Source organism: Eulemur rufifrons, chromosome 4 (genome assembly GCF_041146395.1).
Source record: "Eulemur rufifrons isolate Redbay chromosome 4, OSU_ERuf_1, whole genome shotgun sequence".
Classification (NCBI taxonomy): Eukaryota; Metazoa; Chordata; class Mammalia; order Primates; family Lemuridae; genus Eulemur; species Eulemur rufifrons.
In genome coordinates this window covers 62,462,051-62,468,891 of record NC_090986.1, presented here as the reverse complement: position 1 = coordinate 62,468,891, position 6,841 = coordinate 62,462,051, and positions in this window count along the sequence as shown.

The window sequence follows — 6,841 nt, the reverse complement described above, 5'->3', positions numbered from 1 at the left end:
CCTTCTTGAGTCAGTTATGGTGGTTTCTGTGTTTCTAGGAATTTGTCCATGTCATCTAAATCATTTAATTGGTTGACATACAGTTGTTCATAGTATCCCCTTATAATCTGTTCATTTCTAGAAGGTCAGTAGCAATGTCCCCCTTTTCCCTTCTGCTTCTAGTAATTTGAATCTTCTCTCTTTTTTTCTTGGTCAGTTAGCTAAAAGGTTTGTTCATTTTACTGATCCTTTTAAAGAATCAACTTTCGGTTTCATTGATTTTTCTCTACTGTTTTCTATTTTCTATTTCATCATTTCTGCTCTCATCCTTGTTACATGAACAACATGGGTTTGAAATGCATAGGTCCACTTATATGTGAATTTTTTCAATAAATATATTGAAAATCTTTTTAGAGATTTGCAACAATTAAAAAAAAAACTTGCAAACTCCATAGCCTAGAAATATGGAAAGAATTAAGGAAAAGTTAGATCGGTTATGAATGCATAAAATATATGCAGATACTAGTCTATGTGTAAACTGTTTATGTTATGGGTAAAGCTTCCAGTCAACAGTAGGCTACTAGTAGTTAAGTTTGGGGGGATTATAAGTTATACACGGATTTGTGACTGCTGGAGGGTGGCATGTCAGTGCCCCTAAACCCTGAATTGTTCAAGGGTCAATTGTATTTCCTTTTTCTGCTTGCTTTGGGTTTAGTTTGTCCTTGTTTTCACTCACATCATAAGGTGAAATGTTAGGTTATTAGGTTTCTTCTTTTTTAAAAGTGTTTACAGCTATAAATTTCCCTCTAAGCAAAGTTCAACTTTGTGTTTTCATTTTCATTCGTCTCAATGTTTTTTTCTGATTTCTCTGTGATTTCTTCTTACTGAAAGTAATGCTGCAATTTCCAAATGCCATGGACATACATCTCGCTTATATACTCAATGCAGCATTTGACACTGTGATCACTCCCTCCTTAAAATTCCCTCTTTTCCCAAAGCTTAAAAAAATTTTTAACTGCTTTCCGTCTAGCTGTTTTTGCTTACTCAGTGGTTTGCATGGACTTCTCTTCTTCCACTTACCCACTACATGTTAATGTTCTTCGTCATTCCTCTGCAGGATAGAAATGGACCCGAGTCCCCAGGAACCAGGTGAAACTGAAGATGTTCATGCAGCTTCAGTCTGCTGTGAAGGGACGTGAATGCGGTCCAGGCACAGCCTGAGGCCTGGTGCAAGGCAATGCCCACGGAGCAGGAGTCGGGAGACCTGGATCCAGCCCCAGCTAGGCCTCCAGCCTTTGTGGAAACCATCAGGGGCTTCTAGTGCTACATTTGTGGCAGGAGGAAGTGGAGCTAGGTTAGCATGACAGGTATGAGGGAGCATCATGAGGAGACCAAAGGCATGCGAGAGAGCAGACACAGAAATCGGCTGTTTGGTTCAACATAGAAACTGAACTTCAAGAACACTAGGAATCTACTGTTGTTGAAACCGCAAGGGGCTTTCAGCCGAGGTCCAGTTGCTCGTCACACAAAGATCCAATTATTGAGACAACAAAGATCGCCAAGGAAGAAAGAAATTTATAATATGACAGATATCTTATCAGTAGTATGATAGAAGCTACCTCAAATCTGCCTGTCCGACTAAGGGAGATCGTGAGCTTTTAAAGGAGAGGTCACATGCCTTGGGGTGAGTCACGGTGTAACTAACAAGGGGCTACAGGTATTGGGGGCAGGTTGTGGGGGATGGTGAATCTCGGCATCTAGTAAACCAAACAATAATCCAGGTACTGTTGTGAAGGGATTTTGAAGATGTAATTAGGGTCCCAAATCAGTTGGCTTTAAGATAAAGGAGATTTTATCCAGATCTCCTAGGGTCTGACCTAATCACATGAACCCTTTAAATCTGGGTCTAGAGGTCAGAGACAGGGGAAGTCAAAGCTTGAAAGTGTGAGAGGGATTTAAGGTGAGGAAGATTCTTCATTGAAGATGGAGGGGCCATGTGGCCAGGAATATGCGTAGCCTGTAGGAGATGAGAGTGGCCCCTGGCTAACAGCTGGACAGGAACAGGTCCTTCAACTTGTTTCCAGTCCTTCAAACACAAAAAACTGAATTTGGCCAAAAACTTGAATGAACTTGGAAGCAGATTTTTTTTGCTAGAGCTTCCAGAAGAAACATACCTTGGCCAACATCTTGATATCAGCCAGATAAGACCCTGAGTGGAGAACACAAGCATACCCAGACATCTTACTGATAGAATGGTGGGCTGATAAATGAATGCTGTTTTAAGCCACTAAATTTGTGGTAATCTGTTATATAGTAATTGAAAACTACTATATGCATGAAAAGAAAATACTAACACAAGAAAACTTCCATGTAAGACATACTACTGCATTGCATGAAGAGCTGCCTCTGTCTCCATGGGAGATTGTGTGTGTGCAGATAGTGTGGAAGATTCTGAAGAATTTTTTTTTTTTTTTGAGATGGGGTGCGGACAGGGGGGTGTCTCTGCTGTGTTGCCCAGGCTGGCCTTGACCTCCAGGCCTCAAGCCATCCTCCCGGGTAGCTGGGACTGCAAGTGTGCCCCGCTGCACCCTCTGGAGTATATTTTTGAGAATCTGGGTTGTTTTATAATTAAGAGCTCAGGCTTTGCAGTCAAAATGGCCAGACTTAAACCCTGACTCCACCTCTTATAAACTGATGGTCTATAAACTATGTCACATCTAGGGATATTATGAAAAGCAAATAAAATAATGTTTAAAAAGTTCACTGACTACAGAATATATAGAAATATATATTTTGAAAGGAACATTTATTAAGTGCCAATTAATTGGCTGTTTGCTAGAACTTCCGCCATATGTCCTCAAAACACTCATCTTCAAAGATACACAGTAAAATAAGGCTTCTGTAATTTAACTCATTTGAGAAACATCACATTCGTTTCCCCTCTGAGGTGCTGTATTCACAGTGTTTCTTACCAAATTATAGGTTCTGAGGAATCTTGCAGTACAGAAGCATATTTAACCTTGTTTAACTCAGTTACTTATCAAATTTATTTGGCCACAGAACGGTTCTGTCAAGAAACCTATGTTATTATCCCAGAGAATTATTTCTGTGGCGCTTACTTTAGGAAACACAGATACACACAATTCACTCATTCATCCAACAATTATCAACACCTACCCCATGGCCAGCACTCTGCTGGGCACAGACAGCGAGAGCCAGAATTCCTGTTTCTTCCCCTTTTCCGTGCCAGCTGGGGAGCCAGGCAATACACAAATAACCATCTAACATACCATTAAAAACTGCAGTAAGTGCTGTGAAGAAGTAGAGGGAACATGGAGAATATAATTTAGATTGGGAGGGTTTGGGGGAGTCCTCTTTGGTAGAGTGACATTGAAGCTGAAGATGGGTAGGAGTTGGATAAGTGCATTCTAGGAAGGAGGACAGAGTCTGCAAATACAGCAAATGGGTGGGTACCAAGAATATTTATCAGTGTAGGAAGATTGTCAGAAAAGCAGATCTGAAGAGTAAGATCAAGAATTCAGTTTTAGACATAAATACCTTGAGATGACCATGAAGTATTTAAAAGGAGATGTCAGGCCAGGCACGGTGGCTCACGTCTGTAATCCTAGCACTCTGGGAGGCCGAGGCGGGAGGATCACTCGAGGTCAGGAGTTCGAGACCAGCCTGAGCAGGAGCCAGACCCTGTCTCTACTAAAAATAGAAAGAAATTATATGGACAACTAAAAATGTACATAGAAAAAATTAGCCAGACATGGTGGCGCATGCCTGTAGTCCCAGCTACTCGGGAGGCTGAGGCAGGAGGATTGCTTGAGCCCAGGAGTTTGAGGTTGCTGTGAGCTAGGCTGACACCATGGCACTCTAGCCTGGGCAACAGAGTGAGACTCTGTCTCAAAAAAAAAAAATAAATAAAAATAAAGAAAAAAAAATAAAGTAAAAGAAGATGTCAGTAGGTAATTAAGTATGAGTTTGGAGCTCAGAAAATAGATTTAGGCTAAATAGTTAAATTTTAATTTGCTTATATTTCAATAAAAATTTACTAAAATTATGGTAACTGAAAAAAAATCACTAGATGGTATGGAGAAATTAATCACCAAATTTTGTGCCTATTCTAACCATGGGAAAAATATCTGAGTGTGCCTTTAATTTAGTCTTATTTTCCTTAAAAAAGAACAAAGCTTATTGTGGTGATTAATGCTTATAAAGCCCCTGGGAGTCCCAGCTGGCAGCCATAGTAGCTGTTCTAAAGCCAAAGAGGAAAAAGTGTTTGTGTTTGCTTAAAAATGGAGTAATTAATGATGTGAGAAAATATTTTTCCTTTATTTGCTTCTCAATGTGAAGGAATGTTACAGTTGAATATGAATACTATGAGGGGAAAATATATGAGTTTATATGTCTGTGTTGTATGAAAAATGTTCAGATGTTTAGCAGATATGCTGCATAAATCAAGATGGCATTTAGACAATGCCATCCACAAGGAACTCTGGGCATCTAAGAGTTGAGAAACTGAGGTTGTTGCAAAAGGATGTGGCTGGAAAAGTTTTCCTGGTAACAAAATAATGGTAGGAATATTTTTTGGAGGGGAGAGGACATGGGGAAGTTGGAGCTAACAGTACTGGAGACGAGATGTGACTTCTCGGCCCACGTTGTTCAACAACCATCCTTGAGATCTTAGCTCAAATGTAAGAAAGCCTAACCTCAAAGAATTTATGAAGAAGACCCCCAAGGCAATCACAGCAGCAACAAAAATAAATGAATGGGACATGATTAAATTAAAAAGCTTCTGCACAGCCAAAGAAACAGTCCAGAGAATAAACAGACCACCTACAGAATGGGAAAAAATTTTTGCATACTACACATCAGATAAAGGACTGATAACAAGAATCTATTTAGAACTCAGGAAAATCAGCAAGAAAAAATCAAGCAACCCTATCAAAAAGTGGGCAAAGGACATGAATAGAAATTTTTCAAAAGAAGATATAAAAATGGCTAACAAACATATGAAAAAGTGTTCAACATCTCTAATCATCAGGGAAATGCAAATCAAAACCACAATGAGATATCACTTAACCCCAGTGAGAATGGCCTTTATCAAAAAACCCCAAAACAACACATGTTGGCGTGGGTGTGGAGAGACAGGAACACTCATACACTGCTGGTGGGACTGCAAACTAGTGCAACCCCTGTGGAAAGCATTATGGAGGTATCTTAAACAGATTCAAGTAGACCTGCCATTTGACCCAGCAATCCCATTACTGGGCATATACCCAAAGGAAAAAAGGTCATTCTGTAACAAAGACACATGTACCCGAATGTTTATAGCAGCACAATTCACAATAGCAAAGATGTGGAAACAACCCAAATGCCCATCAATACATGATTGGATTAGTAAGCTGTGGTATATGTATACCATGGAATATTACTCAGCTATAAGGAATGATGAAGATACGACATCTCTATGGTTCTCCTGGAGAGAGTTGGAACCCATTATATTAAGTGAAGTATCCCAAGAATGGAAAAACAAGCATCACATGTACTCACCAGAAAATTGGTTTCCCTGAACATCACCTAAATACAAATCTGGGAACGACACCAATTGGACAACAGACTGAGGTGGGGAGTGGGGGAGGGGATGGGGGTATGCCTACACAATGAGTGCATTGCACACCGTTTGGGGAGTGGTAACACTTGAAGGTGCTGACTCGGGAAAGGGGGGGTGGGGAAAAAAAAATAAAAATAAAAACATCAAGCAGAAAAAAAAAAAAAAAAAAGAAAGCCTAACCTATCACCTGCCACTTTCTTTTCTCCCAACAAGTTCATATCCTCATTATAGGCTATCAAGAACCTCAATCATTCTTTCACAGCGTGTAATGACATTGTAATGAAATCATTAACTATGTATAGGAGTAGGAATCTCAGGCCACACCTTGGGTGAGCAAGACAGATGACAATTTATATACTTCAAGATCCCATTCAACCATGGAGGTAGAAACATAGTTCAGTCAATTTAAGGTTCCAAAGCATTTTGTAGTGCTGTAGAACTGAGACTCCATGGTAGAAGGGAGGAAGAGAAGAAAGGAAGGGGCTGGGAGTGCCCACCATGTCTTCAGTATTATCTGTCTGTTGAGATAACCCAAGGTCTCACTTGGTTCTATTTCCTGAAGTCCCTAGGCTATTGGATGACAACAGCCAGGGAGACCCTCGGGAAAGCCTTTTTTCCTGCCAACACTTCAGTGGGCAGTGAACATAGCCTCGCTATTTAAATAGCGAAAACACAGGGAGAGGAAAGGAAACAGCTAGAGAGAAAAAACACTGGTTAATATTTTAAAAATAGTGTTATAGTTCAAGCATATATTTATTCTGTCTGAAATGTGCAGTTAAAGTTATGTGAGGGAAATAATTTGCCATTCTTTACTGGCTCTGTGTGTCTAGTGTGGAAGCTTAAACCTCTTTAAGAGAAAAAGAAAAAAATAGTTTAAAAATACTATCCAAAAGGTGGAAGCAACCCATGTACATTGACAGATGAATGGATAAACAAAATATGGTGTATACATACATACAGTAGGATAGTGTTCAGCCTTAAAGAGGAAGGACATTGTGACACATAGTACAACATGGATCAACCTTGAGGACATTATGTTAAGTGAAGTAAGCCAGTTGCAAAAAGACAAATACTACTTTATTCCACTTATATGAGGTACCTAGAGCTGACAAATTCGTAGACAGGAAAGAATGGTGGTTGCTGGTGGGTGGAGAAAGAGGGATATAAAGAGTTATTTTTTAATAGGTATAGAGTTTCAATTTTGAAAGATGAAAAGAGTTCTGTAGATGGATCAGAGGTTCC